Here is a 10,004-nt window from a genome sequence, read left to right as displayed (position 1 = left end):
CCACCACCAATGGCTCCTTAATCACAAAATACTAAAAGTTAGCAATAACAGGGATAATCCTCTTAGGGCAGCAATGTTTAAAAAGTCAGAACTAGGGGTGAATAAGCACATGATTTTGTATTCAGTTATCCAAAACTTTAACAAAGCTTTGGTCTGAACAGTACTACTGTTCCCACAGTCTTTCCTGTCCTGAATGATCCTTCTTCATACAAATGCAAGCAGAGCTCCCAGAGAACCAGCCTGTGAATTTAGCTAATTAGTCAGCTTGCTTGGGGGGAACACAGATTAACACCTGGCTTCATCTCTGCTGATGAGCTGTCTTCAAAAACCTGTTTAGGAGGCAGGGGAGCCCTTCAGCTGAAAGGAGGTTTTAATAAGGTCTCTCCATGCTCACTCAGAGCAGGGAGGTGAGGATTTTGCTCAGCACCTGTACTGCCAACAATGTGTAAGTGGGGATGTGCGGAGCGGGATGGGGTGAGGGGCTCCAGCATCCCGGTCTGTTGTTGTCTGGCAGAGCAAGCAGCACACAGAGGTTACTTTTCCATCCTCACCTACTTCTCTTTGGTTTTAATAGGGATTTGTTGCAGCTGTAAGTACTACTCCAGTTCTTCTGAAGCATTGTGAAAGAATGTGATGATGTAGCTTTATTATTTTTAGCCTGTGTTCCAAAGTGAATTATGCTTACACAACTACGTCTCTTCAGCCCTTCCTTCCCTGCCCCTCACACGCAAGTACTCGTAGTTTTTACACTCATATGCTAATTTTAAACAAATTTGAGAGGGAGCAGAGGACTCAGAGTTGTGAAGGATAACTCCCAGGGCTGGCATGTGGGCAGGAGAGAGGCGCACACACACACACGGCTCATAGGAGCTTGCTGCCGGCAGGTAGGCTGGAATAGCTTGGTCCCGGACTGTGTCACAGGCAGCTCCCAGCCAGCCTGACCTCACAGGCGTTAAGGGGAGGGTGTGGAAAAAATCGGGAGGGGTCAGGCGTAGGATACCAGGGAAATTGCGGGGAAGGCTGAAGGATATAGGATGTCAATCTGTGGACCTCAACAGTGCTGGCACTGAGAAGCTTCCTGCTTTGTCCGAGAGCGATTGGCGCCCTCGTCACAGGTCTGAAGACACTTGTCTACAGTATTCCTCAGTAGGACTAAACTCTGCTTAAATGGATTAAGGAAACGGTGGTAGAACCTGCCTCACCATGTTTGCTGATTCTGGTTCTAGCTTAGACAAAAGGACAAAAACTAACCTGAGTTGAGGGGAGAATGACTTGGGGGGGGTGGGGGGCAGGGGGCATCATTCACTCTTTTTATGAAGAGTAAGCCTGAAAATGTAAAAGGAAATCCAAAGTACCAGCCTTTATCCTTCCAGGTGAAGATCGTTCTCCCTTATAGTGCAAGGGCTACCAAAGCTCTGAGACGTTTGTTAAAACCCATACAAAGCCCCATCCAGGTGAGAAATACTGTGCACAGCAATTGTAAAAGGGGTTGTGTGAATGTGTGTGGGAGCTACTGTCCTGCTGGGTAAGGGCTCCTAAGCCCTGTATGATACTAGGCCAGCCTGGCAAAGCAGAGATGCTGCTGTATCTGAAGTACTCCCAGGGATATCAACAACCTGTCTCTGGTTTCTGAGGCTTCACAAGCTGGGGTGAATGGCTGACAGGACTTTCTGGGTAGATGCAGGGTATGTGGGTGCCTGTGTCACACGTCCTAGGCATATGATACTCAACATCCACCTGAAAAGTGATAGTCATTAGACATAAGATTTATTGTGTACAAAGGATGAGGAGATAGTGAAATTCAAAGGGCTTATGATGAGTACATGAGGCAGTTTGGCCTTTTATTTCTGTCTGAGCATTATTCTCCCAACATTTCCCCAGCAGAGTAGTCCTGCTGGAGAATTGGGCTCTCTCAGAGGGGTATTTCTTTGATGGTGCTGGGTACAAGCTGATATTTAGAGGCAGAGCCACAGCTAACACTGTCTGTTTTGTGGCACTAAAGTCAGACTGTGTATAAGCTTATTTTTTCTATAATTCAAACTCTCTTTAATTTTTTATAGGTACTATGTTCAGTAGCCAATCTTTCAACAATTAGAACATTCTTTCGCTCTATCAAGAATAAAGTTTAGAGGAAACTCAATTCCATCTGAAGTACCATAGTGTAAGAGAAAGAACCTCTTACCTTGAAAATGGAGTACTACTGACTGTCAGGAGACCCGAGCTGCCTGTGGGGTCAGCCTGCCTATGCCCTGGAGAAAAGTACTGGGATCAAGGTCTTTTCTGAGTAACCTTTCATTTTGAAAGTCTCACTATTTGCATGCCTCTCCTGAAGACTTTAATTTCTGTTGTAGAGCTTGCTGACAATTTTCAGCTTCCATTATTTGTGGTTGCATCCAGAAACAGAGCATGTGTATAATCCTTTTATTTTTAAAATTTTATTTATTTATAATTTTTGGCTACACCAGCTTTGCATAATTATGCTCCTATGACTATATTACTGTTGGCTTTTATAATCACAAGAAGCTTGCAATGAAAGAGAAATGCAGAATTACTAAAACATCAGCTTAACTCTTATTTTTAAACTAAGGTAAGCACTTACATGAGACACATACTTGAAAACAGTCAACTTACTCTGACGTTGTGATTTCACAGTAGGTCAGATCCAAACCTTATTAAAAATCTATAGAAGATGAGGCCTTGGCCACATAAATCAGAAGTGCCATTTCACAGGAGCTAAGTGGAGTTCAAAGGCAGCCCTTTCTGCATTTGAAATGCCGAAGTCTGATATGATAATGTTTAGACTACTCATCAAAATAAAACAAATCTGCTTTCTCCACCATGACTGCAAGATATAATAAGTCTTTTATATTTAGCCCACTTAGATGGTAAACTGCCTACCACTGGGCAATGCCATTCCAAGGGAGACAAATAAAAGCTACTAACATCAAACCAGTCAGGTCATCGATGATTCAGGCAGCTAAAATGAAGGAATTAACTGGAAGCACAATAGCTTTTAAAGCTATAAAGCAGAAGGATCGGTTTCTACCTGTTCTAGAGTATGGTAAAGGTCAATAGTGTCTTCTGCTATCATTCCTTTGCAAAAGGGGACATTCACAAAGCACCCAGGTAAGTGGGGTGTTCAGGGATCTCTTCAGGTAGTAAGGGGAACAGTGAAAGGTGAGGGGACCTGCAGAGGAGCAGGTGCTTGGCCAAAGCTTGATCCTGCTGTATCCTACCCATGGTGGTTGGACCATAAGGAGCCAGCTGTGCCAGCTGAGTAGTTTCCAGGCATGAAGAAAAGGCAAGCTATTACTGCTGGAGTTGGAGCATCTGAGCTCTGTATCTAAAGTCTTTGCCTTTTAATGTGCAGGGAAAACATAATAGAAAAACTGTGTTCCTCTTGGCCTGATCTGTCCACTTGTTCCCACGCTTTGTTGAGGCAGCATGGCCAGATCCAGAGACACCACTTCATGTCAGCAAAACATCACCTCTGATAGTCATTGTGGCAAGTTCTTTGAACCAGTTTAGCTTCCCTGTGGTGAGGAAAAGAGACTTATTTCTTACTAATGGGGATAACTTCACTGGAATGATAGGTACTCTGTGTTTGAATGAAAAATAAGAAAACTCCCCTGTAGACCTTTCCCCCTGCGACCCACATAACAAGTTTGTCTCTCTGTCCCCTTGCAATTATAATCCCACCAGTAAAGGAGCTGTAGGCTCATCACCTAGCTGCATAATGAAGCACATTAGCAGGACAGATGGATAGTTGGCAGCAGAGGCTGAAACAGGCTAAAATCCAAAGTGCTCTGAAATATGCCCTTGGGATTTCTCTGAAGCCTATTTGCTTTTATAAGAGGATTTTAACATTCAGGAGTTCATAAGAAGCTTGCTTGCTTCCAGAAGTTGTCATTGTCCATGGCATAGAAGCCCCAACTTGTGCTCAGAGTCTTCATTTGTGAGCTAACCCTGGTAGTTGTTACACTGCCCTAAAGATTTTAAAGTTGAGTCACCTAAGGAGCAGCACCATTAGTGCCATGGGTTGCACTTTCTCTGTCAGGAGTGGTCCTGGGAAATTTCATCGCAGAAACCCTACAGAAACCAACCACCCTTTGGACAGAATCTTCTGAAAATTGTCCTGTGGTCCTCAGACCCCAAAGTAGTATTTAAAAAAAAATTCTCTTTTCCCACAACTGTTCTGGTGGCCATACCTCTTTCTGTGTCAGGAGGAGAGGAATGTCTGCACTGATAATACTGACATACACTGACAGGCAGCACAGGGCTATGTACTGACTAGTCAGGGGAGCTGAATCTTGTCATCCTACATATCCAACAGTCTCTTTGTTTAATATTTTCCTATAGCACATGCTGATATCCTTGGATATTTTTAATGCACAGAAATTGTCCGTAGCAATTTTTCTGCTTGCTGTATAGTGATATTTCACATCACTGGCAAAAACCATACTGCTGTTGGACTCTGCAGCAGGTGCCTTGTACAGAGATGTATGAGGCATCCTTCCACTGCCTGCAGGGGCACGATGTGCTCCCTTGGCAGAGCCAGCTTTCTGCACTGTGCATGGCAGGCTGGTGCCTTCTGCCATGAAAGGGTCTGTCTTGTTGCACCAGTGACCATTTCTGATGTGTATTAACTAGTGATGCCTTAAGTTTTAACTTTAATATTTTTCAGATCCTGTACTGTTTAGTATGTAACTCTGAAACTTCATATAGCCTGTTAGCTACTGTTCCCTCATTCTGGTTAGACATAACAAACCCTCTCTAGGTTTGCACTCCAAGGACACCTTGTTGTCCCAGACCCTGAAATATGTGAACTAAAGCCTCTGAACGGGGGGCAAACTTGGGGTAATTACTTCATTGCCTGAAATTGTAATTGGAGAATTAACCCTGATATGCAAATGGACCAAACTTATAAAAGCGTGAAAAACTCGTGACCCGGGGTCCATCTTGGGTGTAGCCTCTTGACTGCCCAAGGTGTACCTTTGAGGGCCCTTCAATAAATACCTGCTTTTATTCTCTTAATCTTGTCTAGCCTCTGTTTTCAGGTAGCCACTCCAAGGCATCAGGAACACAAAACTACTCTGCTGAATCACATGAAGCTCAGAGGCTACAGTTCAGCTCTCCAGGACGTTGTTACAAACTGTCATGAAAATAAAAGAGCAAGTAGCAGAGACAAGCTGCTAGCAAAACAAGTCTTATACAAATGCATAGGAGAATAAGGTAGGGATAAGCACTACCCCAGCCCCTGAGGTTGCCTTTAAAATGAGAAAGAAACCTCAGCTTCAGATCTCATGTGCTATTGGAAGAGTGGTGTCCTTTGGTGTGGTTCCATCATGCAGACTCCTACTGGTTAGGCTATCTACTCCATGGCTGTGCTGGTGTGAGGGACCAGAGGCAAAGGCTTGTTCAATCTCCTCTCAGTGTTGGAGCCTGCCTGCTATGCTGGGGTGAGTAGGCTAGGAAGAGGTGAAGCCAGCATCCTGTACTGATGAAGTGGAACTGACATTTGTCATTGAAGAGAAAGCACCATCACTTGAGGCTACCCATGCATATGATCTGGCAATATTGAGAACAAGAAAGAACTGTTACATGTGTCAGAGTGCACCTGCCACTCCCAAGGTTTCAAAAAGATTTACAAATCCTGCATTGCTGTATTAGCCTTCCCTAACTACTCTGCAAGACAAGCAAACATGACAGCAGCATTCTGCAGAACACTAAAGTAAGCCATGTAGATGTTCTCCTGTAACTCACCAAGTCACGTCCCACTTGGGGCTGATGATGGATAATCCAAATGCTATTACCCAGTTCCTTTGTCATCATTTGACCATATGGCTTCTAAAACTTCCTTTATCTATTACTTCAAAAGTGTTTCTCTTTGCAGTGTTAACTTGAGCTAGAGCACAGGTGTTGCCCTACTTTAGCTGCCATCTGTACACAAAACCCTGCTGTAACTGGGATCTCTTGGCTGAGATGGTCAAGTGGGCATCCTACATACACTGGGTAGGGTAGCTGCAGGCTAATGCCTTAGACCACCTGTGATCCTCCATGGCCATCCCAGAATTCCCAGCCAAGCATCCAGAAAGGATAAGCATATTCTCCCACAGTACTATCAAAAGCTCACTACATATCTGTGATTTGTGCTAGTCCTTGTATTGCATGAAAAGGAGCTCAGGGCAGGTGTGGATCGTACAGCATTTCTGCTGTAATGGGTGCCAGGCTCACTCAAGGTCAGCAATATGACCATAAGTAACTCAAATTGCGGCTGCTGGGAGGGTATTGCAACAATGCAGAAGGCAGAAGAACAGAAATATCTTCATGAAAGGTTTGTGTTATGTAACTTTCTTGACAAAACAAAATAGGAGGAAATTAAGCAAAATTGTTAAAAACAAGACCACAGAGTGGATTCCTTGAAACCACAGTTCTGTAAAATACTGTATTTATTTAACCCAAGCTTACAAAAATACTAAATAAACTGAGGAGCTTGGCCTTGGAGTTTTAAGGAGTGTCTAGGGCATTTGTCTCTCTGCCAAGTGTTTGGGTGAAGTACTGAAATAACATGTCCAGAAAAAAATGGAAAACTGTTTTACTTAGGGAGGAGGAGAGTCAGAGCAATTAATCTGCCAGAGGCCATTGTCTTCCTTACAATGAGTAAGTGTTTACTGCTCCTGAGTGGGGTACAGGTGATGTGTAGTTTACAGCGACAAAGATGAATTATCTGGAATAGATAGCAGACGTCTGAGCTTATGAAGGAGGTGAGGGGTCTATTCATTTTATCTGCAACTAATTCTCTACTGGCCTGGGAATATGCTGGCCAGAAATTCAATATCATGCTACCTAATCCAAAAACAGATTAACTACTTTTAGCCCTTATTAAGGCAGTAGTGTGTAACATTGGGTTGAATGTTGTCAGGAAGGCAAGGGTATGACTCATGGTTTGGGTTTCCCCCCCCTCCTCTTTCTTTGTGTGGATTTGTTTCTGAAGGAGGTAGCCATGTTGTAATCTCCTTGTAATGAACATGAGGATAGCAAGCTAAAAACAGTTTTAGGGGAGTATTTTGCAGTCTCTATAACAACAAAACATATAGATATGTCACAGTAAAGCTTTACTAAACATGCAGTTGTTCATGACCTAGGAAGGGACAGGTAACAATGAAGAACTGAATGCAGTCTGTATTTTTGAAAGCAATATGTGTTTGTAAAACAGAGGATGTACTGATTGACCCTTTCTGATTTGGATCCAAAAGTTTACATTTCCCTCTGTTTCCATTAAACCTCCCACAGAATATGACCTGGAAACAATACATTTAATGTCTGGCCTTTTTTTTTTTTAATTGCTTGTCTCCAAGTTTATTTGAATGTGGACATGAGTGAAGGCAAAATGCAATGGCTCAGACAGCAAAGAACACCATGCATCTTGTTCTAAGACTCTGTTAATTAAGCCATTAAAGATTGCTGGGGTTGGCAATACCATGTCTACAGGGAGCTAATTACTTGTGCAACTGGTAAAATACCATGACAACAACAAAGAATGACATTTTGTAGACAAGTAACAATGACAAACTCCTGCCCTGCAGCATGAAGTTGGTAGGGTCAGCCTGAACCCTCCCAAGTCAGAGGGATGTCTCAAGTGAATAAGAGCAACTTAGAACCCACATTTTTGCTGAGAATGTGATTAGAAAGAATGCAGGAAACTCTACCTACAGGCTAGAGATGTGTCAGTCAGTGCAGGTATGCTGCAGCTATACAGTGCTTATGGTTGTATACTGCTTCAACAGCAGAGCAACGGGCCCAGGGGCCTGCTGATTCACTTTTTCCTCGTTTTCATTTTACACCTTCATAGAGATTGTGGGTTTGGTTTAAAAGTCTCTCCAAGGGCATCTGCTTTGGTGTTCTTTTTTTATCTTTTCTCACCAATACCCCCAAAGGACTTACACTCATTTCCCTTTCTGTGCAGCAACAGCAGCACAGGGACTCTAATTTGTTTGCTGGAAGCATGTTTTTGTGTTGAGAATTATGTGCTTTTCTCTGAGACCTTTCAAAAGAGCCCAACTTGTGTAATTGCAGGATTTCAGCTGAGGTCTGACTGTTGAAGGATCTCTTTTTACTCAGTAACCTATATCATTTACTTCTTTTCCTAACTATAAGAGCCTTAATTTTTAAATTAATTTCATTTTCTCTTTAAGAACAGAGACTAGTTGAGGCATCTGCTAAAATCTATTCATGTAGTTTTTTATAGGAAAAGAATTCAAAGCAAATTTTTGTGAGGTGGAAGCTTAAAAGCCTTAAGGGTACTGGCAATAAAACTGGCAAATACATGGATTGAGAGCAGCCCTGAGGAGAAGGATTTGAGGGTGTTGGTTGACAAGAAGCTCAACATGAGCTGGTAATGTGCTGGCCAAATTAAAGACAACCATATCCTGCATCAAAAGAAGTGTCAGCAGGTCAAGGGAAATGATTCTCCCCAGCTACTTCACTCTCATGACACCTCACTTGGAATAATGGATCCAGCTCTGAAGGCCCCAACATGAGAAGGACATGGGCCTGTTGGAGCAGGTCCAGAGGAGGGCCACGGAGCTGGAGCACCTCTCTGTGAAGATAGGCTGAGAGCTGGGGTTGTTCATCCTGGATAAGAGAAGGCTCTGGGAAGACCTTACAGCACCTTCCAGTACCTAAATTGGGCTAAATGAGAGTTGGAGACGGACTTTTTACAAGGGCCTGTTCTAGGACAAGGGGAAATGTCTTTAAACTGAAAGAGTATAGATTTAGATTAGACATTAGGAAGAAATTCTTTACTATGAGGGTGGTGAGGCAGGAACGGGTCACCAAGAGAAGCTGTCTACACAGTTTTATAGGCCTTGATCACATTTACCCTTGATTTTCTCTCCAAAGAGAGGAACACAAGTCTTTTTAGTCTCTTTAAGGCAGCTTCTCCATTCTCTCAGCTGTACTAGTTGCCCCTCTCTAACTCTGCTACATCCTTTCTGAGATGTGGAGACCTAAGATGCACTCAGCTGCTGTGGATCAGGATATTCCATAGCAGCAAAACAGTACCTTTTGGCCTTGATCTCAGTCCTCTTTGTGATGAGACAGAAGCATTTCATGGTACATGGTGGGTGTCTGCATTGCTATATATATATGTCAGGACTAATAGTACAAAACTGCAGCTGTTTGCCTATCCAAACAGCACAAAATTCCCTGAAAAATCTATCAGGGGATATATGGATATTTCTGAAGACTGAATTAGCCATTTATTCTGGTGACTGCTGTTTTTCAAATGAGGTAAAGGGGAAAAAATATCCCACAAAATTGAAAACCTGCCTGACACTTCTGTGGTCACCCATTTTTTTCAGCATTATGGAAAAATAGCACTCAACAGGGAGGGTCTAAACTCTGAATTGATGCAAAATTGCTAGGCACAATTTGAAATGAGGAATTTTTAAGTGTCTGAGGCCTGGACTTTGGCCACCTTCCTGCAGCTCTCCTTCCTTTTCCTACCCCCACTGGGCAGCATAAGGCATCCAGTGAAGGAAAGAGCTGTGGTGACTGGGGACCTAACTATAGGTTCCTGTTTGTGGACACCAGCTGGGAATCTGCTTCAGATTAATACCACCGTATTTTTCCTCTTAAAATGATTCTCCAAAAAGGCAGGAACCAGGAGCAGAACTCATGGCAATCCCACTCCACTGAAAACCTGGCTTGTGAGCCTCAGGAGAGAGGGAGAATCGTTCAAAATTGTGAGACAGAAAGCTATTGCAGAAACCACACAGTTTTCCTGGCCTTCTCCAATGGATTTTTCCACCAAAAAGAAAAAAGAATGCTTTGGCCTAGTAGCAGTAACTTGAGGCTCTGTATGCCCAGTAAAGAGTTTTCCACACCCAGCTTCCTGTGAAACTCACAGGAGAAGCTGATCTGTTTCACACAGGCACGCAGGGGCAAGGCTTGCAAGGACAGAAACACAGTGAACTGCTACAAGAAGTACCCAGGTGGGAGTG

At 43.3% G+C, this 10,004-nt stretch overlaps 1 long non-coding RNA gene across 1 annotated transcript; it reads left to right on the top strand.

The window, feature by feature from the left end:
* Positions 1-360: 360 nt before the first annotated feature.
* On the top strand, positions 361-2,837 carry LOC138110790 (uncharacterized). The gene is made up of 4 exons (XR_011151060.1): positions 361-445; positions 575-589; positions 1,374-1,454; positions 2,061-2,837. It is a non-coding gene; the product is annotated as an uncharacterized lncRNA (long non-coding RNA).
* The last annotated feature ends 7,167 nt before the right edge of the window (positions 2,838-10,004 follow it).

The sequence above is a fragment of the Aphelocoma coerulescens genome, chromosome 5, assembly GCF_041296385.1.
Source record: "Aphelocoma coerulescens isolate FSJ_1873_10779 chromosome 5, UR_Acoe_1.0, whole genome shotgun sequence".
Lineage (NCBI taxonomy): Eukaryota > Metazoa > Chordata > Aves > Passeriformes > Corvidae > Aphelocoma > Aphelocoma coerulescens.
The sequence above is the reverse complement of the archived record's forward strand: the minus strand, read 5'-3'. Positions and strand labels throughout refer to the sequence as shown.